At 44.7% G+C, this 24,165-nt stretch overlaps 1 protein-coding gene and 1 long non-coding RNA gene across 5 annotated transcripts in view; one reads left to right on the forward strand and one right to left on the reverse strand.

The window, feature by feature from the left end:
• Window positions 1-24,165, reverse strand: part of DIAPH3 (diaphanous related formin 3) — an 801,864-nt gene that overhangs the window by 135,882 nt on the left and 641,817 nt on the right. The gene's annotated exons all lie outside the window — the stretch shown is intronic.
• LOC141204556 (uncharacterized) overlaps window positions 1,065-24,165 on the forward strand; it is a 35,642-nt gene continuing 12,541 nt past the window's right edge. Inside the window, exons 1-2 of the long non-coding RNA XR_012275422.1 lie at window positions 1,065-1,195; window positions 13,369-13,427. This is a non-coding gene — a long non-coding RNA (uncharacterized lncRNA). The remainder of the gene's footprint in view (window positions 1,196-13,368; window positions 13,428-24,165) is intronic.

Genomic DNA, 24,165 nt, shown 5'->3' on the forward strand with positions numbered 1-24,165 from the left:
TGGACTTGAAAAAGTCAGTGTTACAGTATCACGAGAATAACAGGAAAGCAGATGATTAGACTTGAATATGAAAGTGTTAATTCTGGTAAAGCTGACATTAAAGGGGTTGTGCCATGAAGAAAGTTAATTTTAATCAATAGATGTTGGAATAATAATAAATTCCCCAATTGGATGTGTTTAAATAAAATGTTCCTGTTCTGAGATAATCTTATAAATGGGCCCCTGCTGTGTACTGTGTAATGGCTGTGTCTGACCGTGTACAGAAAACGGTCTGATCATACCACATCTCCTGGGCAGGGGAGGGTGCAAAAGAGTATACAGACATTACAGCACAGGATCACAGCTGATTCTTTCCTTGAGGTAAAACATTTTGTAAAAAACAAGCAGAGAAATGCTTTACCTCACAAAAAGAATCAGCTGTGATCCCATACTGTAATATCAGTATGCTTTTTCTCCCTCCTCTGCCCAGGAGCTGTGGTATGATCAGACCATGTCCCTACACGGTCAGACACGACCATTACACAGTACACAGCCGGGGCACATTTATAAGATTATCTCAGCACAGGAACATTTTATTTAAACACATCCAATTGTGGAATGACTTATTATTCCAAGGTGCATTGATTAAAATCAACTTTAAATTTAAAGGGCAATTCTCATCTCCAAGATCCTATTCCAATTTGTAGTAGGTGTACGACAACTGATATAGTGACAGTTAGCTAGTTGTTAGTGGTGCTACCCATGGATACCTAAGGTCCTGCAATGCCTGCACATGAGGAAAGAGACATAGTGAATCACAAAAACTATACTAAATTTCTAATTGAAGGTATTTGCTAATATTATTATTATTATTACACCTACTACATATTGGGATGGGATCTGGGAGATGGGAATACCCCTTTAACTTTCTTTGTGGGAAAATCCCTTTAACTCTTGGTTTCAGCTCTCATTTTTGGATAACTACAACATGGATCATCATGTGCAACGTTAGCACAGGTACACACCACCTACAGTCATATTTAAATAAAAGCAGATCATTCACCCTGTAAGAGAAAATATCCACCATTCCACACATTGGAAGCAGACACGTAACGCAGCGGCTGGCAGATGCTGAGGCCATCAGATACCCACTGCAGCCAATTCCCCAGACTGGCTTGATGAATGCAGAGTGGATGATCGACCCAGACAGTGTTAGGTAATTAATGTTGTATATCTTGTGTAGCCACTGCCACCGAGCACAGTTTGTATATGTACGCCTTCCATTGCTAGAATTAAGCAGTGACAGCAGAAGTAAAATATCTATTGATCTGTAAGCTGAGCGTTCCTGTGTGACAGGAGGAGCCGCTCTCTCCTTAGAGATGCATGATCTAATCTTTGATTAGACTAAAAAACTTAAGTTTTCTTTTTCATTGTGAGCCACAACAATGGCGTTTCCTACTTCAGATCTCTCTGTGGTAAGGTTTCAACACTGTGATTTCATGACAACTGCTGTTAGGTGGATAAACAGAAACTGGGTTAACTCAGAGGAGAGTAATTGGCTGTGTCCTGTTTTCAGTCACTAAACAGAGAAAGAACAGACTTGAAGCAGTGATGTAAGCCCAGAGACTGATTAGTTAGGAAGCTATTGCTAAAGGCAGCAAAAGCAAGAGGTATCCCGAGAGTCCAGCTTCAAGCAGTTTCCACTACCCTGTGAGACTCGGCTGGAAATCCCTTAATGCACTATACCCTTCATTTATTTTTGCTACTGGACATTTGAGAGCATTTAAGAACGATACCATTTTTTGGAGTAGTTGTACGGTGATGGATTGCTGCAAGCTGGAGATTTTGGTATTATTGCAGAGAGTAGGGGAAGACTACCATCTACAGTACAGTCAGGAAACTAGGCAGCTCATCCCAGCTAATGATCTGTGCGCTCCTGCCCGGGCTCACACTGCAAACTGCCTGCAGACACCGCACATACCAAATACAATGTGCTGCTCTGGAATAATTACTGCATTATTCTATCACTTACCAGATAGCTGATTAGGCCACAAACTAAGTAACATCAAATCTAGAAAAATTACACAGTGTAAATGCCAAGTTGTGTTATTAAAGGGAATCTGTCTCCGGGTTTTTGCCATCTAATCTAGAGCAGCGTGATGTAAAGACCCCGGTGTCAGCTATTTACTCGGCTGCTCAGTGTAGTTTTGATGAAACAGTTTAATCAGCAATAGATCACTATAGGACTAGTAAACCTGTTGGCAGGTTGTCCTCCATATTCATGACCTCAGTATAACCCCACCTCCTCCACTAATTGGTATCTTTCTGCCTATGCACAGTGGTGTGGGCGGGGTAATACACAGCTCAGCATTCAGAGAACTGGGAGCTCTGCTGCAGAAAAAACAGTGATTTTATCAAAACTTCTGCACGCAGCCCAGTAAGTGGAATCAGGGTCTCTGCCCCTACAGCATGCTGCTCATAGATGAGGTTGCAAAAACCTGGTGATATATTTCCTTTATATCAAAAATTTAAAAAAATAATAATTTAGTTCATCATAACTAGATTAGGTGGTCAAAGCAGTAACATAAGGTTAGTATAAATGGGGCATTTAATATTTGCTGTAATACAAAACTGAAAGATATTGATCCAAGATTGTGCCATATAAAAACTATATAAAAAGCACTTTACTAAAAAAAAAAATATAAATAATACTACTACTGATGTCATGAGAACAAAAAATAAGATGATTGCATATAAGTACACTAGACAATAGAGAACATACAGTGGCTTGCAAAAGTACTCACCCCCTTGGCTTTTTACCTATTTTGTTACATTACAACCTTTGCGTAAATATTTTTGTAATACGGTTTGTGTGTGATGCATCAGCACGACATGGTCTAAGTTGGTAAACGGAGAAAAAATATAGGCATAAATTAAATTTATGGGATCAAATAACTGAAAATTGGCATGTGCATATGTATTCACTCCTTTTGCCATGAAGCCCCTAAAAATTTCTGGTGCAAGCAATTACCTTCATAGGTCACATGCTTAGTGAAAGGAAGTCCCCCTGTGTGCAATCTAAGTGTCACATGCTCTGTCAGTATATACACACTTTTTCTGAAAGGCCACAGAGACTGCTACACCATTAAAGCGAACTGGTCACCAAGAAAATGCAATGCGATCTGCGGGCACCATGTTATAATGAAGGAGGAAGTGAGCAGAATGATATGTGATTTTGTGAGAAAAGATTCAGTATTACCTGTGATATATTCATTTATACCTCTGCTCTTTCTGAGATTTCCGGTCCAGTGGGCGGTCCTATCAGTGGCTGACAGCTATCTTTATATAAGTTTGCATGCAGAAATAACTGTCAGTTTTTGAAAGCCCCCGCCCACTGGACCAAAACCCCCAGAAAAAACAGTTAGGTCCATATATATTTGGACAGAGACAACATTTTTCTAATTTTGGTTCTAGACATTACCACAATGAATTTTAAACCAAACCATTCAGATGCAGTTGAAGTTCAGACTTTCAGCATTCATTTGAGGGTATCCACATTAAAATTGGATGAAGGGTTTAGGAGTTTCAGCTCCTTAACATGTGCCACCCTGTTTTTAAAGGGACCAAAAGTAATTGGACATATTAAATAATTGTAAATAAAATGTTCATTTCTAGTACTTGGTTGAAAACCCTTTGTTGGCAATGACTGCCTGAAGACTTGAACTCATGGACATCACCAGACGCTGTGTTTCCTCCTTTTTGATGCTCTGCCAGGCCTTCACTGCGGTGGATTTCAGTTGCTGTTTGTTTGTGGGCCTTTCTGTCTGAAGTTTAGTCTTTAACTAGTGAAATGCATGCTCAATTGGGTTGAGATCAGGTGACTGACTTGGCCATTCAAGAATATTCTACTTCTTTGCTTTAATAAACTCCTGGGTTGCTTTGGCTTTATGTTTTGGGTCATTGTCCATCTGTAGTATGAAACGACGACCAATCAGTTTGGCTGCATTTGGCTGGATCTGAGCACACAGTATGGCTCTGAATACATCAGAATTCATTCGGCTGCTTCTGTCCTGTGTCACATCATCAATAAACACTAGTGACCCAGTGCCACTGGCAGCCATGCATGCCCAAGCCATCACACTGCCTCCGCCGTGTTTTACAGATGATGTGGTATGCTTTGGATCATGAGCTGTACCACGCCTTCACCATACTTTTCTCTTTCCATCATTCTGGTAGAGGTTGATCTTGGTTTCATCTGTCCAAAGAATGTTCTTCCAGAACTGTGCTGGCTTTTTTAGATGTTTTCTTTTTGCAAAGTCCAGTCTAGCCTTTTTATTCTTGATGCTTATGAGTGGCTTGCACCGTGCAGTGAACCCTCTGTATTTACTTTTATGCAGTTTTCTCTTATGGTAGATTTGGATATTGATACGCCTACCTCCTGGAGAGTGTTGTTCACTTAGTTGGCTGTTGTGAAGGGGTTTATCTTCACCATAGAGATTATTCTACGATCATCCACCACTGTTGTCTTCCGTGGGCGTACAGGTCTTTTTGCATTGATGAGTTCACCAGTGCTTTCTTTCTTTCTCAGGATGTACCAAACTGTAGATTTTGCCACTCCTAATATTGTAGCAATTTCTCAGATGGGTTTTTTCTGTTTTTGCAGCTTAAGGATGGCTTGCTTCACCTGCATGGAGAGCTCCTTTGACCGCATGTTTACTTCACAGCAAAACCTTCCAAATGCAAGCACCACACCTCAAATCAACTCCAGGCCTTTTATCTGCTTAATTGAGAATGACATAACGAAGGGATTGCCCACACATGTCCATGAAATAGCCTTGGAGTCAATTGTCCAATTACTTTTGGTCCCTTTAAAAACAGGGTGGCACATGTTAAGGAGCTGAAACTCCTAAACCCTTCATCCAGTTTTAATGTGGATACCCTCAAATGAAAGCTGAAAGTCTGAACTTCAACTGCATCTGAATTGTTTGGTTTAAAATTCATTGTGGTAATGTCTAGAACCAAAATTAGAAAAATGTTGTCTCTGTCCAAATATATACGGACCTAACTGTACCTAGTCTTTTCTCCAACACTATACATCAACCTGCTGAGCTCCCTCTTTTTTATAACCTGATGAAGCATTTTCATGGTGAAAGGTTTCCTTTAAGAGAGAGGTACCACTAACCAAACAACACCATGAAGACCAAGGAGATCTCCAAACATGTCAGGGACAAAGGTGCTAAGAAATACAAGTCAGGATTGGGTTCTAAATAAATATCCTATTCTCTGATGATCCCCCGATGCACCATCAAATCCATTATAAAATGGAAAGAACATGGTACCACAACAAATCAGGCCAAGAAAGGGCCACCCACCAAAACTCTCAGCCCGGGCAAGGAGGGCATTAATCAGAGAGTCAGCACAGAGAGCAAGGGTAACCCTGAAGGAGCTGCAGAGATCCCAAGCAGAGAATGGAGCATCTGTCCATACAACCACAATAAACTGTACACTCCATAGATGTGGCCTTTATGGAAGAGTGGGCAGTAGAAAAGCCTTTACCTACACACAAAAACTGTAAGGCTTGTTTTGAGTTTTCCAAAAAACATTTGGGAAACTCCGCAAATGTATGGAGAAAAGTGCTGTGGTCACATGAGACCCAAATTTAACTTTTTGGCTACCAAGGTAAACGCTATGTCTGGCGCCAAAACCAACACAGCTCATCATCCCAAGAACACCATCCCCACAGTGAAACATGGTGGTGGCAGCATCATGCTGTGGCAGCAGGGACAGGGAAAATGATCCGAGTTGAGGAGAAGATTGATGTTGCGAAATACAGGGATATTCTTGAGCAAAACCTGTTTCTCTTAGGAACTGACCTGGCTTGGACTAGTGGTATTGCCAGTTAAGTCAGGAAAATCCAGAAGTCGGTACACAGGAACAGCAGTATAATCTTATATGAGGCAGCAGGTGAAGGGAGAACTTGACTAAAGGCTGGGAGCTCAATAATCTTGCAAAGGAAGGAGGTGCCAGGCCAGGTTTATATATGGTGTTCAATCAGGAAATCACAGGATGAAGCCAATCAGGAACAACACAATGTGGAGCCACTCAGGAAAAACACAGGTACTAGAATCTGGGTTAGCCAAGAACTGTCCAGCGAGCTGAATAGTTCAGAGGGAAGAGCTGCCACCTGGTGGAAGAGAGCTGCTGGGTTTGAGTCTTGATAGTTTCGGTCAGTCAGTGATTTGAGACTGGGACGGAGGTTCACCTTCCAACAAAACATTGACCCAAAGTATACTGCTAAATCAACACGAGTGACTTAAGGTGAAAAGTATAAATGTTTTGGAGTGGCCTAGTCACAGCCCAGACCTTAATCCAATTGAGAATCTGTGGTCAGACTTGAAGGTTGCTGTTCACAAGAGGAAATCATCTAACTTGGACGAGCTGGAGCAGTTTTGCCTTGAGGAATGGACAACAATCCCAGTGGCAAGATGTGGAAAGCTCATAGAGACTTATCCAAAGTGACTTGCAGCTGCAATTGCTGCAAAAGGAGGCTCTACAAAGTACTGACTTTAAGGGGGTGAACAGTTAAACACACTGAAGTTCAGTTATTTTGTCCTATTTGTTGTTTGCTTCACAATAAGAAGAAAACCAAATGTTCACAGTTTTAGGCATGTTCTTTACAGTAACTGATGCAAACCCTAAAAAAAAAAAAAAAAAAAAAAGTGAAATTTCAGGTTGTGAGGTAGCAAGACATGAAAAATGCCAGGGGTGGGGGTGAATACTTTCACAAGCCACTGTATGTATACCTAGCAAATACAATAGGTGTAATAATGGAGTCTGACTCGGGACAGACCTTTGTAAATTAAATAATACCTGACGTCTCAGAATAAGCGGTCGTGTGTGTACATGAAAAATAACACTTTCCGGCCATTATATGACTTAAAACCTATAGAGTGGAAAACTGGTCAAAATGCAGGATACATCACCATTTGTCTCTGAGCTAGAGAGTAGAGAGCCTGGGACTGGAGCAGTTATGATGTTTGTCATACACAGTGACATGAGGGATTCCTGCTTCCCTGTCTCTAAGTAGCACATGCGCAGAAGCAGCAGCAGCATCATAGAGGACTTTGTAGACCAACATTAAGCAGTGTAGAGGTAAATACAGCACTGGGGTCGAGTAAAAGACTTACTAGAATGATACAGAACCATTTGTTTGTACTGCTTTCTTTAACTCTGCTCTTCCTTCCTCCTCTTTGGCCAAAGACTTTAATATGCAGCTTTAACCCCTGCGGTTGTCATAGCCGATCTGCTGTGAGCGCCACTCAGCGGTCGGCGCTCATAGCAGATATACACTTTTGTTACACATAGCAGAGATGATCGCAGCTTTTAGTCTATTAAAGCAAGTAAAAAGTAGGAAAAAAATGTTTTTAAAAATATTAAAAAAATATAAAAGTTTAAATCACCCTCCTTTTGCCCCATTCAAAATAGAACAATTAAAAATCAATTAAAAATATGAATATCTATCAATATAAAATAATTATTAATCCGATCGGTAAATGTCGTAACGAGAAAAAAAATCAAAACGACAGAATTACGTTTTTTTGTTGTTGCTGCAACATTGATTAAAATGCAATAATGGGCGATCAAAACATCGTATCTAACCCAAAATGGAATCAATAAAAACGTCAGCTTGGTGCGCAAATAATAAGCCCTCACCCAGCACCTAGATCCCGAAAAATGGAGATGCTACGTGTCTAGGAAAATGGCACTTTTTTTTTTTTAAACTTTGGAATTTTTTTTCACCACTGAAATAAAAAATAACCTATACATGTTTGGTATCTATGAACTCGTAATGACCTGTAGAATTATAATGGCAGGTCTTCTGGGAAGAAGGGGAGCAAAAAACGAAAATGGAAAATCCCAAGGTGGTAAAGGGGTTAATCTGATGTTACACACCTTGTCATGATCAAGATGGAATAAGCGGGACAACAACCGGCCTCCTCCAACACATCAAGCAAACTTCTATATCAGGGTTTTTTAAGTGCCTGTCCTCATGGAACTCCCAAAAAATCAAGTTTTCAGGATCTCCTTAGTATTGCACAGGTGAGAGATCCTGTTGCAATTTCAGATGCCTTGATAATAATTAGTGATGAGCGCACAACTGCTCTGTACTCACCAGAGCATCTCACTGCTTGAGATGCTTGGCGAATACTTCCAAGATGCTTGTGCGGGAGCTCGGGTCCCCGTCCCGCATGTTTGGCGCTCTTTAGACAGCGAACAAACACGCGGGGAATGTCTGCCACTCACTGTAATGCCGTAGTCATGTTGGTTGTGGCATTATAGTGATCGGCTGGCCGCATAGCGTCATCGGGTCTATATAAGACCTGGTGAACATATGCGCGTCACCGTCTACCCAAAAAACAGGCAGAGTAGGGAGAGCTGCTGCTGAGTGAGGGAGAGAATTGGCTGTTTATTAGGTAGATACAGGTATTCCACAGCAAGATATATATCCATCTGAACTAACAGTCCTTCAAAGGACTAATATAGCTGCATATATTACTGGTGATAGCAGGAGTTAGGCAGGCAGAGTTTGTGGACACTGTATACAGCAGAATAGGGTTCATTGCACGTTCTGTCTGCTGCTGCTGTTACTGATATCCATAGCCCTAAATATCAAGGCAAATTTTTTTTTTGCTCTTAATCCTGATTATTTGCTTAAAAAGCAATATAATACACAATTTTACTGCTCCATTTGCTTGTTAGCATAATACACCCTATTTTTTTTCATTTTATTCGCATTGCTGTATTGTGGGAGCAGAGAAACTTGTCCGTCATACGACGTGATGCGATAATACTGCGGTAATAAAACCCAATCAGGCAAGGTGACATGCATAGCGAGGACAGCAGCACAGAGGGGGAGGGAGGTGTAGCACCACAACAGGCAGGAACAAGCAGTGGGGTGGCCAGAGACACAAGGCGGGCAACTGTTCCCCGGAACACCAACATGAGGGAAGTTGCCAGTCCAACTGTTAGGTCTTCCAGAGTCAGGCTCTTTTATAAAGACTCTCCAGATAACTCCAAAAAGGCCATTTGCAACCTCTGCCATGCCAGCATCATCAGGGGCAGTAAAGCTACCAGTCTGACAACCACCAGCATGCTCAGGCATATGACAGCAAAGCACCCAACTAGTTGGGCCGAATGGCAGGGTCCAGAAACTTTGTCTGCGGGTGACACCACTGCCTGTTCCGCTGTTGGACAGAGGATTGGCGTGCATGCACATGGCGCAAGCGAAGATGCCTCCCGCCCTGCACCTGTCATTGCACACTTGCTACCATCACAGTCAGCAACCACATCCTTGTCCTAGCGCAGCGTTCAGTTGTGCCTCCCCAGTCCTTTGAATGCAAGTGCAAATACGCAGCCAGCGCCCCACAGGCCACAATACTAAACTCCCACATTTCTCAAATCTTTTTCTGTTGCCTTTTAGGCTCGTAGAGATCGAATCTTTCCGCAACCTGATGGCGGTGGCCGTCCCTCGGTACTCAGTCCCCAGCCACCACTATTTCTCCCGGTGTGCTTCCCCGCATTACACAAGCACGTGTCCGAGAACATTACCCATGCCCTCAACAACACAGTTACTGTTACGCAGTACCACCTAACCACAGACACATGGACAAGTGCTTGTGGCCAGGGATGGTACATCTTGCTGACAGCACACTGGGTTAATATAGTGGAAGCCGGGACCCAGTCGGACCCTGGGACAGAGCACGTCCTCCCAACGCAGAAGATTGAAGGCCCTGGGTCAATCAGGGTTGCCCCCACATTCTACAGCTCCTGCACCTCCTCCTCCTTTATCTCCGAAATGACCACATTAGTCGCAAGCACTGCAGAACTGTCTGAGCCAAGTGGCAACAGGCTGTGCTGAAGTGAATATGCTTAGGTGACAAACTGCACATCACTGCAGAATTGATGACAGCTGTAAAAGAGCAGGCACATCTGTGGCTCTCACCGCTGAACCTACAGCCAGGCATGGTCTTGTGTGACAATGGCCAGAATCTGGTGGCGGCTCTGAAGCTATGCAAGCTCTCACACGTACCATGCCTGGCCCATGTGCTCAACCTAGTGGTTCAGCGGTTTCTCAAAACCTACCCGGTTCAGCCTGATCTGTTTGTCAAAGTACGGCACGTGTGTACCCATTTTCGAAAGTCACTTCCAGCTTCCGCCGCCCTCACCATGCGTCAGCAGCTTCCAACTCAACGATGTGCGATGTCACCACGCATTAGAACTCAACGTTGCAGATGTTGGGAAGGATTTGTGAGCAGCAGAGGGCAGTTGTTGTGTACCAGCTTCAACACGCCCGTCGTTATTTAGGTCAGACATATTATTTAGGATATCAGACATATGTGCCATCCTCCAAAACTCTGACGACTCCACCAGGATGGTGAGCGGCGATGATGCCATAATTAGCATTACCATCTCGCTTCTATGTCTACTGAAATGCCCGCTGCTCACAATTAAAGAGGAGGCATTGCAGGCGGAGCACGATGAGATGGAGCAAGGAACCATACAGGGTGATGCCACACAGCCCAGCCTCATCTCATCCAAACGCGGATTGGGTGATAATGAGGAGGAGGAAGGGAAGGAGCAACAGGAGCTGGATTCCTGCGCTACAAACAGTACTACCCACACAACTGTCATACCATCTGTTCAGCGTGCATGGCCTGAAGAGAGGGAGAACGAGGACAGCATGGACACTCGTCCTCTTGGTCAGGACAGGCAAGACTTGGCTGTTGGCAGTGTAGCATACATGGCTGACTTTATGTTCCTCTGCCTTTCCCGTGACACTCGTGTTGTACACATCTTGGCCGACAGTAATTAATGGTTGGTCACACTTCTAGACCCATGCTACAAGGAGAACTTTCTATCTCTCCTTCCCATGGCGGAGGGGTCTAGTAATAGTAAAATGTTGCAGTACAAGAAGGCCCCTGTTGAGAACTATTAAAAAAAATTCCCATCTGAAAACGCTGGCGGCCGAGGTCACAGTTCCTTGAACAACCAAGGAGTACAGGCGTGGGAGACACAAATACGATGCAGCAGAGGCAGGGGAACACTGCCAAAGGTGTGGGACAGTTTTCGCAGACCTTCCAAGCACCCTGACACGCGGGGTAGTCTCATCAGGAGGGAAACGTTTTGGAAGATGGTGAAGGAGTACCCTGCCGACTGCACCGTGTCCTGCGTGATTCCTCTGTGCCTTAAAACTTTTGGGTATCCAAGCTGGACACGTGGCATGAACTGGCTCTCTATGCCTTGGAGGTCCTGGCCTGCCCTGCCCTGCCGCTAGTGTTTTGTCAGAGCGGGTTTTTAGTGCTGCCGGGGGCATTATAACTGATAGGCGAGTTTCCCATTGGGCTCATTGCTCGGGTTGAGAACCCGAGCATGTTAGTGCTCGCTCATCACTAATAATAATTATCATCCATCACCTATACAAGACTATGGAAATACTGAAAACATGATCGGTTGGGGGCCGTGAGGACTGGAGTTTGGGAAACACTGGTCCACATAAACCTTTAAACCGATTAGATGTTAGCAGTATGTCTAATAATTGTGTGGCGTATTTAAACTTATTTCAAGTAGTTATTTAATGAATACAAGAAAACTGCATATAAGAGCGCCTACTACAGGCAGGAACATAGAAGAGTTGGGCTTGATGCAATTTATACTTTTCGTTAAACGTCTGTTCAGCTCCTAATATCTTGTCAAATCATTTTTACTTTGAAAGTAGAGTGTACATTTCTATTCCCAATAATGATATCCACGTGGCAGATAAAGGAATCTTCTATTATTTATAAAGCTGAAGGATTGAGCCCAAAACATCTTGAGCCAGAAATCAATTAACTCTGATCCCAAGGCAGAGTTTGTAAGGCTAAGGTTAGGACTGTCTGCAGTCTGCTGAAACTTTACCTGGCTGAGAGAAATGTCACGTAGAAAAAAAAAAGAGGAGAAAAACGTTCAATGATCCAGTAACAAAATAAAAGGAATTCTGACAATGCAGGAAAGTCTGAACAGAGGCAGTGACTAGAAGCAAGCAGCTCTTACTTCTATTTAAAACTTCAAACCTGCTGTGCTTTTTGATGGCGGTAAGTTTGCGGTCATGCCTCAGCTTATTTATAATAAGAGATTTTTAACAATGTTCTTTTTCGGAAGCCATAAAACAGCTACGCGGCTAGTAAGGTCTGAGTGGTAACAACTGAGAACATGCAAAATTGTGCTCCTGGTAAATGCTTCTTATATGGGGAATATATACAACTACAGTCATAAATGGGGTTCAGTTCTCTTTTTCAAAAGTGGAAGACTAATTTTTGTTGATACCGAAATCCCACTGAAAATCAGAGATCTGCAGAAGATCAAAGGGCAGTAATATACAATGGTGTGAAACACGTTTACACATCATTCATAGGGCTACACAGGCGTTACACACCCCGCTGAACCCAGAGTCATCATCGCACCTGACTGCCTGTGCCAAAGGCTGCCTCCCAAATCCCCGCATCACTGCCTGTGGACATGTAAAACAGTAGCACATGTATCTGGGGGATGAATTACTCTTGGGAACATGGTCTATTTACTCTGCCTGTCTGCAGGAAGCTTCCCCCTAATAGTTGTGGCATTTTTATTACTGTCTAAATAAAGTATGCAATAGTGATTCCAGCCAAATACTCCTAGCCAGCAAGAAATGCTGACTCAGATTAAACATTTTATGGAAATGGAAAGGATGGATACAAGAAGGCATAACACTAGAGGCCCCAAAGACATTAGACTAGCATCGGCCAAACTCGGTGACATCGTCTAATGTCTATGTGGGCCCCTGACACATGCTAGCCGAGGGAGTTGTGGGTACATGACGATCCTTTTGTTCTCAAGAGATAAGGCACCGCCAGATAAGTTTGGCAGCAGATTTCTCATGGATGACATAGAAACACTCAGAAAATCGAAAACTCCAACGTAGGAGACAGTCAATCGATTTAGCTGCAGGCCGAATGGTTGGCCTCAGTATATTATGCGCATGAGGAAGCTTAACCATTTCTTTAAGAAATATGGAAAATTTCATCACAAAATAGTTCACCAATAAGGATATTAATAATAGATATTTGAAAGAGAAAAAAAGCAGCTATCGTACGATGGTATATATATAAGTGATCTCTAGAAGTAACAGTCTACATGTTTATATAACGTGAACTCCAAGTTTCTCTTTCGCTTCCACCTACTGCGTTATCATTATCCAACCTATTGAAATGGAAAACACCTTTCTTCATACACCAGCATTCAGGAATGAAGATCCCATAACACTTTTTAAAAGTAATTATAAAATACTGCACTAATTATATGTTGTGATTGCAGATTACATATTTAAGAACAGGAAACTGCCAAGAAAGCCATGAAATGCCTGCCAGTGCTCGGTGAGTTCTCTCCTATGTGGCTTCTTTAGATCTTTTCTTACACATTAGACACTGCTCCAATATTACATTCAGTAGATGATTAAGTGTTTTAGCTCTAATTATTATGACATGTTCGTTCTTCCGTCTCTTGTTCCAAACAAACCTATTTCACATGATTATTTAGTACTAAAAATTGGACATTTAGGTCCATCTCCAAAGACAGCTTACCACTCCAGAAATGGCAGCACACGTCACTCCATTACCCTATCATAACATTTCTAGGTTCCCATCTGGGGGAGCCTAAATGACTAATGTGCAATAGACCTGTCCTAGGACCCCACAACAAAACTGTATGATGTAACATACATAAAGCCTGTGAATGGCTATACTTACACCTATGTCGGAGGTCACATTTAGTAACACCTCAGGCAGCTGGTTTCATCAAGTATGACATGGAGACAGTGCTGCTTGCAAAGCTCTTAGTGACGCATCCCTGACAGTCACCACAATAAGTCAATGAGGTAATTCAATTGCTGGGCTATGACGTACAATGGATCGAGGACAGAGTGACGGCTTCGGTTATGAATGGAAACCATGATATATGTGAACAGAGTTAAACTTGGTAGATGCATTGCTTTACTTAATTTACCCTAAATGGCATATAGTTCTGAAATTCAATATGGCAGGTTTTGCTGTTGCCTGGCACACTGTTTTGTCTGGTGATGCCCCATACATTGATCTTCCCACCCCAAAGTACAGGATGTCATCTGTGATGTAGCATGCCGGGAGAAAATGTGTAGAGGTCACAACGAGCAAGGACACGCAAGCACCGTGTGCACGTGCTACTAGCAGTATTCAGATCGCTTGTAGCTGCACGCGCGCTTCGTGGACGCACAAGCACACCTGCATGCAGCCGCAAGCCAGTTATTGTAGCACAGACAGGGTTTGCCAATACAGCATAAAAATGTGCTACTTTCCATTTTATAAGGAACTTTGTAGTGTTGGAAAACTATTTGATACCACCGCTATCACCTTCATTAATTTGATAACAATTTAAGCTTATGTTGCAAAACTGAAGGATGGTGGAAACGTGGTTATTTGTAGAAACATTCAATACTTTCGATATTTAATTGGATTAATCTGCACCTGTCGGTAACGTCATTCTTCTGTGTTAATTTCCCATTTAATTATCTAATTTTGACAAAAGGAAAGGCTTACAAGCTAAGGCCCACAAGTTATTGATTCATTGATGTTGTATGCAGGAGGTTAGCTGGGAGCGGTTACGTTACTTCCGTAATAATTGATTGTTGTGCTCTGCAGTAAGACGGACACATTCAGAGGTGGTAAATGTTTACTTCACACCTGATGTCTTGTGGATCAGAATATTTTTAATATAGAGACATTTATATTACATGTAGATAACATTCAGCATTATCAGTACTGGTACCAATGCCATCTGTGTATACAGTACAGACCAAAAGTTTGGACACACCTTCTCATTTAAAGAATTTTCTGTATTTTCATGACTATGAAAATTGTACATTCACACTGAAGGCATCAAAACTATGAATTGACACATGTGGAATTATATACTTAACAAAAAAGTGTGAAACAACTGAAAATATGTCTTATATTCTAGGTTCTTCAAAGTAGCCACCTATTGCTTTGATGACTGCTTTGCACACTCTAGGTCTTCCAACAATCTTGAAGGAGTTCCCAGAGATGCTTAGCACTTGTTGGCCCTTTTGCCTTCACTCTGCGGTCCAGCTCACCCCAAACCATCTCAATTGGGTTCAGGTTTGGTGACTATGGAGGCCAGGTCATCTGGTGTAGCACCCCATCACTCTCCTTCTTGGTCAAATAGCCCTTACACAGCCTGGAGGTGTGTTTGGAGTCATTGTCCTGTTGAAAAATAAATGATGGTCCAACTAAACGCAAACCGGATGGAATAGCATGCCGCTGCAAGATGCTGTGGTAGCCATGCTGGTTCAGTATGCCTTCAATTTTGAATAAACCCCCAACAGTGTCACCAGCAAAGCACCCCCACACAATCACACCTCATCCTCCATGCTTCACGGTGGGAACCAAGCATGTAGAGTCCATCCGTTCCCCTTTTCTGCGTCTCACAAAGACACGGTGGTTGGAACCAAAGATCTCAAATTTGGACTCATCAGACCAAAGCACAGATTTCCACTGGTCTAATGTCCATTCCTTCTGTTCTTTAGCCCAAACAAATCTCTTCTGCTTGTTGCCTGTCCTTAGCAGTGCACAAAGTCTCCTCTTAACAGTTGTTGAAGAGATGTGTCTGCTGCTAGAACTCTGTGTGGCATTGACCTGGTCTTTAATCTTAGCTGCTGTTAAGCTGCGATTTCTGAGGCTGGTGACTCGGATAAACTTATCCTCAGAAGCAGAGGTGACTCTTGGTCTTCCTTTCCTGGGGCGGTCCTCATGTGAGCCAGTTTCTTTGTAGCGCTTGATGGGTTTTGCAACTGCACTTGGGGACACTTTCAAAGTTTTCCCAAATTTTCGCACTGACTGACCTTCATTTCTTAAATTAATGATGGCCACTCATTTTTCTTTACTTAGCTGCTTTTTTCTTGCCATAATACAAATTCTAACAGTCTATTCAGTAGGACTATCAGCTGTGTATCCACCAGACTTCTGCACAACACAACTGATGGTCCCAACCAAATTAAACCTGACAGGGCACACCTGTGAAGTGAAAACCATTTCCAGTGACTACCTCTTGAAGCTCATCAAGAGAATGCCAAGAGTGCGCAAAGCAGTCATCAAAGAAAAAGGTGGCTACTTTGAAGAACCTAGAATATAAGACATATTTTCAGTAGTTTCACTTTTTTGTTAAGTATATAATTCCACATGTGTTAATTCATAGTTTTGATGCCTTCAGTGTGAATGTACAATTTTCATAGTAATGAAAATACAGAAAAATCTTTAAATGAGAAGGTGTGTCCAAACTTTTGGTCTGTACTGTAATTACGGAAAAAAATCAACTAATCTACTACAACTATTAGAGACCAAAATTAGCTGTAACCGACTTTAAATCAGAGTCCATACACATTAATTCTGGTTGTTAGTCATTGGTTAAAGATGGTAGGTTTTATTATTTATTTTACTTATTTATATAGCACCATCAATTCCACAGCGCTTCACAGACATTATATCACTGTTCTCATTGTGGCTCACAATCTAAATTCTCTGTTTATGCTTTTGGAGTGTGGAAGGAAACTGGAAAACCCGGAGGAAACCCACACAAACACGGGGAGAACATACAAACTCCTTGCAGATGTAGTCCTTGGTTAATCTGAAAAATGTCAGATTAAAGAATACAGCAGACCCTTGGTTAAAATGCCCTTCTATTTAGGAGGAGAGTGCACCTCTTGCCTCTACCCATCCAGAACACAACAAGCAGCCATAAATCATAGCTGAGAAGAGGACATGGAAGCCTGGGGAAGTGCTTCCCTCATAAATACAGTGGATTCAATACTTTGCTGCACATTTATTAAAGGGGTATTCTGGTAGGAAGAAGTTACGACCTATCTACAGCACAGGTGATAACGTCTAGATCAGTGTGGTCCGGCTGCAGGGACTCCAACTAGAATAGGTGCAAATCAATTCACAGTATTCACACAGATTGCCATAGGCAAATAAAGATCCCTAATTAAAGATCCTAATAAAACAACTTATTTGTATCATTAAATGGAAATCATATATTTAAAAACACAAATGTTTGGAAGGGTATTATTGATCAGGTAATCCTATAGCTGGATCTATAAAGTTCTTATGCTCACTCAGGCAGGCTCCACACTGTGCAAATGCTCAACATATAACTAGGGAGAAGTTATCCGCTGGTATACCTATATATAGTAGGCGAATATTATATAACCTAATGGTATAGTGTGAATATTATATAACCCTATGCTGTCCTACAACAGTATTGCTCTAGAATCAATTCTCAGGACACAATCCAGGCCAGTAATCGTTGGCCATTGGATGAAAGCCCAAACAACTGCCTCCTACCTTTCAACGTTCACGGCTCTTTTGATTAGAAGGCCTGGCAGGCATGAGATCAGGCCAGCTAATCAAAAGAAGAGATGCAGATGCTGGGAGGTAGGAGGCGGTTCTCAGCGCTCCCAGATTACTGGCTTGGCAGCTGGATTGTGTTCTGCAAATCTATTCTCATCAATTTAAACTCCCATCAATCGCCATAATGGGGCACGCACAACCATTGCTCCATTCATTTTTTATTGGACTGCCCAAGCACTGTACTCCACTTTCTCCGGCAGTCACACAGGGAATGAATGGCGTGGCATATGTGCTTACACACTGAAGGTCCATATGAATGGGGGATAAAAGTGCCTTATTCTGGCGAGGTTGGAGTAATCACTTATCCACAGGATAGGTGATAACTTCTAAATTGGAGACCCTCACTGATCACCAGAACTGGGCAGTTTTATTCCTATTACAATGAAGTGGCAGTCCAGTCCTGCTATAGTGATCTGGCAGACCATAGAAACACCAAGGTTACTTACCGGTAGCCAGTTTTCCTGAGCCCATGACAGCACACCTTGAGAGGATCCGCCCCACCAACGACAGGAAACCGTCTGAAATAAAAGGGCGGCACCTCTCCCTCGCTTCAGTTGTTTACAGAACATTGAGAGGACCTTCCTAAACAGGTTAGGCATATAACCAACACCACAATATACATATACACACCACCCAAAACAGTGCACACCAGGGTGTGAGAAACATAGAAAAAATAGTGGGGGAAACTACGGGTGTTGTCATGGGCTCAGGAAAAACCGGCTACCGGTAAGTAACCTTGGTGTTTTCCCCTCCCCCATGACAGCACACCTTGAGAGAATTTTGGAGAATTTATGAGCACCGTAGGGAGGGACCACCGCCTGAAGTACCCTTCTCCCAAAGGCGAGATCAGAAGAGGACAGATCCAACCGATAGTGCTTAAAGAAGGTGGATGGTGTAGACCAAGTAGCAGCCCTACATATCTGCTCGATCGAGACGTCTGCTCTCTCTGCCCAGGAGGTTGCGACGGCTCTGGTGGAATGAGCCCTCACATTGTCCGGGGCTGAAACCCCTGTGGACGTATAGGCTAAGCAAATGGCCTCCCTGAGCCACCTATAGATGGTACCATTGGACACCCCGTGACCTTTCCTACACCCTTGAAAGGCCAGGAACAAAGAATAGTCTTTCCTCCACAGACTAGTCATGTGAATGTACTGTAGCAGGGACCTCCTAACATCTAGGCTATGGAACCTGACTTCCCCTGGGTTCTTGGGATTGCTGCAGAACGAGGGTAGCACAATCTCCTGACTACGGTGAAATCTAGATACCACCTTGGGAAGGTATGCTGGATCTGGCCGCAAGGTGACCCTATCCTCAAAGATTTGTGTGTAAGGAGGATTAACCAAGAGGGCCTGCAGATCACCCACCCAGGCCACTAGGAGGATGGTCTTAAGGGTGAGAATTTTTGGAGAGACCTTGTGTAGGGGTTCGAACGGTTCACTAGTAAGAGCGTTCAAGACTAAATTCAGGTCCCAAGGAGGAACACCCATGGACCTAACCGGTCCTGCTCTGGCACAGGACTTGATAAACCTCGAGATCCACCTATTCCCAGCCAGATTACAATTGTAGAGTGCTCCCAAAGCTGAAACTTGAACCTTAAGGGTCCCTGTAGCTAGACCCAGGTCCCGCCCCTTTTGAAGAAATTCCAGGATCCCTCTGATCGGAGATTTGCTCGATAGCGGGATATCTATAAACTCTAGGAATTTACCCCAAACCCTGCTATAAATCTTAGTTGTAATTGGTTTTCTGCTCCCCAATAAAGTAGAAACTAAGCCTGGTGAAAACCCCTTGCTACTCAATAGTGACCTCTCAAATTCCATGCCGAAAGATGGAACCCCCTGGCCTGGGCATGGAATACTGGTCCCTGCATGAGAAGGTCCGGCCTCTCTGGTAGAATCCAGGGATCTGACACCGACATTAGCCGAAGCAGAGAGAACCAAGGCCTCTTGGGCCAAAAAGGCGCTATCAAAATCACCCTGGCGCCTTCCTCCCGGATCTTCCTCACCACTACTGGAATCATCACTAATGGCGGAAAGGCATAGGCCTTCCTGAACCCCCAAGGAATCTGGAGGGCATCTACGGCATGGGGATTTTCTGCCGGATTTAGGGAGCAAAATCTCTGCACCTTCCTGTTTGCCCTTGTGGCGAACAAGTCTATGTCTGGCTGCCCCCATAACTGGACAATCTGATGGAAGACCTCCGGGTTTAACCCCCACTCCCCCTGTCTTAGAAAATCTGCTTTCACGTTTTCTACCCCCTTTATGTGAAGGGCGCTGAGGGATGGGAGGTTTCGCTCTGCTAGACGAAGGATCCTGTCTGCCACCATCATCAGAGGGCGTGACCTCGTCCCTCCCTGGTGATTCACATAGGCTACTGCTGTCCGGTTGTCGGACCTGACCTGGACATGGTGACTTTGGATGTGAGGGAGGAAGCCCCTGAGGGATCTTTCTACTGCCCAAAGCTCCTTTATGTTTGAGGATGCTCCCCTCTCGTAGTAAGCCCAGAGACCCTGTATTGAGAGTTCTGCCAGATGACCCCCCCATCCGGAACTGCTTGCGTCGCTCGTAATTACCCGATCTACTGGTCTGGACCACTGAACGCCTGCGGTCAGATTTCCCCTGACTGTCCACCACGAAAGGGAATCTACTACTTCGGGGAGAGAGAGAGCCTGCCTTCTAAATGCCCGTTGCAGGACATCTGTGCTGACAGGACCTCCCACTGAAGCCGACTCATATGCCCCTGGGCCCACATTACTGCTGGGAGACAGGCCGTCATAGAACCCAGGAGGGACATTGCCTCTCTCAGAGACATCTCTGGAGCTTGAATGGCCTTCGAGACTAATGCAATCAACCTGCAGATTTTGTCCTCTGGGAGGAAGCAGGTTTGGTGACGAGAGTCTAGGATTAGACCCAGAAAGGTCTGAGTCCTGAAGGGGGTTAGTCTTGATTTTTGGAAATTCACTAACCACCCCAGTTGATGCAACACTTCCATGACCACTAGGAGCTGACTGGAGCAGTGGGCTTCTGTTTTCCCTATTATCAAGAAGTCGCCTAAATATGGCACGATCACTACATTCTTGATCCGTAGGAAGGCTGTCACTTCTGCTATTAGTTTCGTAAATATTCTCGGGGCAATGGAGAGGCCAAAGGGTAGGGCAGCAAACTGAAAATGCCTCAGCTTCCCCTGAATAAACAGGGCTACTCTCAGATACTTCTGATACTCCGGTTGGATTGGGACATGATAATATGCGTCCTTCAAGTCTATTACAGCCATAAAGCAGTTGCGATGTAAGAGCTTCACTGCCGAGCTTACTGACGCCATCTTGAAAGTCTGGTTTTCTACCACTTGGTTCAGACTCCTGAGGTTGATGATGGTCCTTAAGGACCCGTTTGTTTTTTTTTATCATGAATAGTGGGGAATAGAACCCCTTCCCTCTCTGTGGTGCTGGTACTTCGAGAAGGACCTGCTTTCCTACTAACTCTAACACTTCTGTTTCCAGGGCTAACTGTTCTTCCTGGACCTTTCGTAGGGGGGTAACCACAAAGGTCCGCCAGGGGGTCTGGCTGAATCGGATCTTCTGGCCCCCACTGATAATTTTCAGAATCCAGGGGTTTGTTGTTATCGCGTCCCAAGCTGGAAGAAAGTGGGAAAGCCTTCCACCCACTTCCAGCCTGGCGTCATTGGGAGGATCTCTTTGAACTCGAGGATGGTCCTCCAAACATGTAGACCGACACTTTTTTGGACTTGGCTTCCCATCTCCTTTTGTCTCCCGGAGGACGACCCCGATTAAATTTCCTCCTCCGAAAACTAAATCTTCTTGGTTCCCCCGAAAACCCTTTGCTTTTATCGCCTGCTTTTTCTAACAGGTCTTCTAACTTTTGGCCAAACAGGAGTCTACCGTCACACGGGAGGGAGCACAGCTTCTGTTTCGAAGGTAGGTCGCCTGGGCAACCTTTGAGCCACAAGGCCCGCCTGGCTGCGTTGGATAGTCCCGCTGCCCTGGCTGACCGTCTGACCGAGTCTGCTGAAGAGTCGGCCAGGAAGGTCGATGCTGTTTGTATTAGAGGTAGATTCGCAAGTATTGCCTGTCTGGAGACCTTTTTATCTTTAAGCTGGTCTTCCAGCTGTTGGAGCCACACCATCAAGGACCTCGCCACACAGGTGCTAGCCACCGCTGGTTTTAGGCCGCCTGCCGCCGCCTCCCACGTGTGGCGCAGGAAGGAGTCAGCTCTTTTATCCAGGGCATCTTTTAGGACGCCAGAGTCCTCCAAGGGCAGGGAAGATCTTTTCGATGACCTTGCCACAGTCCCATCCACCTTGGGGATCTTATCCCAAGGTTCCGCATCCTTCTCTTCGAAGGGGTACCTTCTTTTGGAGAAGGAGGGTAAAGCCCCTGATCTCTCTGGTCTCCTCCACTCCCGGTCAATGAGGCCCTGAATCTTACTGTTAACCGGAAATGAGCGTCTCTTTTTCTCTCCCAAGCCCGCAAACATGATGTCCTACCGGGATTTAGATGCTTTCTCTTCCTCCAGACCCATGGTTGATCTTACTGCCCTAACCAGTCTGTCTGTATTCTCAATGGGGAAGCAGGGTCTACCGCCCCCCAATGAGGAAGAGGACGATGAATCCCACTGCTCCTCGGACTGGGAGGAATCAGAGACGGAGGAAACCTCTCTACGGGGTCTTTTCTTCCCTCTAAGTAACCCTTTCAGGGACCCCTGAACTTCTGCATGTACTATGGACTTTAAATTTGCAGCAAAATCCCGGGAATTCTCAACTATGGTTTTGGTCACACAGCCCTGGCAAAGTGGTTTCTGCCACTCTAATGAGAGAGAAGCTTGGCAAAGGGCACACATTCTATGCTTTTGATTGGCACTACTCTTCTTAGGCTCCTAAAAAAAGGAAGCACATAAGAGACTTCCCGTTACTAAGCAGTGACATTCACGAAGCTCACTCACCCCCGGAGGTCAGAAACGGGTACCGGATTCGGAGGCTGCCGCGGAACTGAAGATTCCATTCTGGATGGTCCTGAGGCACATGAAGCCTTACTCCTGCGGCTGCCACTACGATTACTCGAGCGGCTGTCTGTATGCGATGCATCCCTCTGCTTTTTCTGTTGCTGAGGGGGGGGGGGGTAAGCTGCTGCTCCTGGCTATCCGGGTCAGCCATGTTTCAGAAGCGCACCACGCTTCCAGGATAGCCCCCCCCCCTTAAAAATAGGGCCATCCAGCCTCCTCCGGTCTGTAGGCCCTCCCCCTTCCTCAGGCCAGAGCTCCGTCGAAAAAAAACGGCCTGGAACGCACAGATGGGCGCCGCCATCTTGGATCGGCGCCGCCTCCTGACGTCACCAAGCGCGCCGCTCCCAGCATACCCTGCGCCGTGACGTCAGGCGCGTCACACCCGGAAGCGTTCCACACTGCAGGGGAAGGACGGCGCCGCGGTCTCCGGGAGGACAGAGCCTGCCTCACCGCGTGCACCTCGCTCGGCGCAGAGACCCCAGGGGAAGCTGAGGACGGCGCTTCTGGGATACTGAACCCAGTGCACAGGCCAGTGCCCACTCTTCCACACCGGGACAGCCCCAGGTAAGTCTTCTTTCTTCCAGACAGGTTCCCCATCAAGGACAGGAAACCAACTGAAGCGAGGGAGAGGTGCCGCCCTTTTATTTCAGACGGTTTCCTGTCCTTGGTGGGGCGGATCCTCTCAAGGTGTGCTGTCATGGGGGAGGGGAAAAATAAATGGAGCAGCGGTCGCACATGTGGACTTGTAAGGGTGTGGACTAATATCATGTTCCTGCCCCTAAAGACCGCAATCATGTAATGTGTATAGTGCAATGCATTTTCATACATGTATTGTGTCATGTAAATTGCTATGTATTGTATAATGATAATGTGCAGTGTTTAAGTAATGTAAAAAATTAACATACAATATGAGTAGTGTATAGTGCAGGATGTGCATAGGGTAAGCATAGGACTGTATAGATTAAGATAAGAATAGGTTTAGTACATACTGTTATAGGATAGTGGCTGTAGTTAGCTCAATTTACAGGTGTAAGATATAGTTAATGTTTGGGATGAGCCCATAGTGGGTGGGGACTAGTGTTAATAAAAAGTGGGCACTTCTTGGTAGTAATTCAGATAGGGAAGTACCATGCAAGGTCAAGTTCAAGAACAGTGGGCTGCTAGGGCCAGCATGTACCAGTCTTTCAAAGCAATGGGAAGCCATGCTGGAATCCCGACCGGACGCTCCTGTCACGTCCGGAGCCGAAGGTGTGGCATAGGGGCTGCCGGGCACATCGTGTCCTCGGGCATACAGTGGAAGATGGACAGAGACCCGTGTAGACGGAAGGTAGTGTATCCCGGGTGCACTGCTGAAGCAGACAGAAAATCCATGAGGCTGACAGAGTCAGTGGGTTTGGGAATAGTCCAGGACGAATGAGTGGTAGGGCTAAAGATGTGTTGTACTGAGGAAATAAGAAATCTGAAGTGTTGTGACCTATCCCACGTTACAACCTGATGAACTTGAACTGACCAGTAAACATTTGCTTGTTGCAATGAACTTGGTGTCCCCTGAACTGTGTATGGCGGCTCCTAAGTATGTGGACCCGGGGAGACAGCGAAGTGGGTGTGGACCTCACACCTGAAAGCACACTGGGATTGGG

Source organism: Phyllobates terribilis, unplaced genomic scaffold (assembly GCF_046119375.1).
Source record: "Phyllobates terribilis strain yellow unplaced genomic scaffold, ASM4611937v1 Scaffold_2__4_contigs__length_985480577, whole genome shotgun sequence".
NCBI lineage: Eukaryota > Metazoa > Chordata > Amphibia > Anura > Dendrobatidae > Phyllobates > Phyllobates terribilis.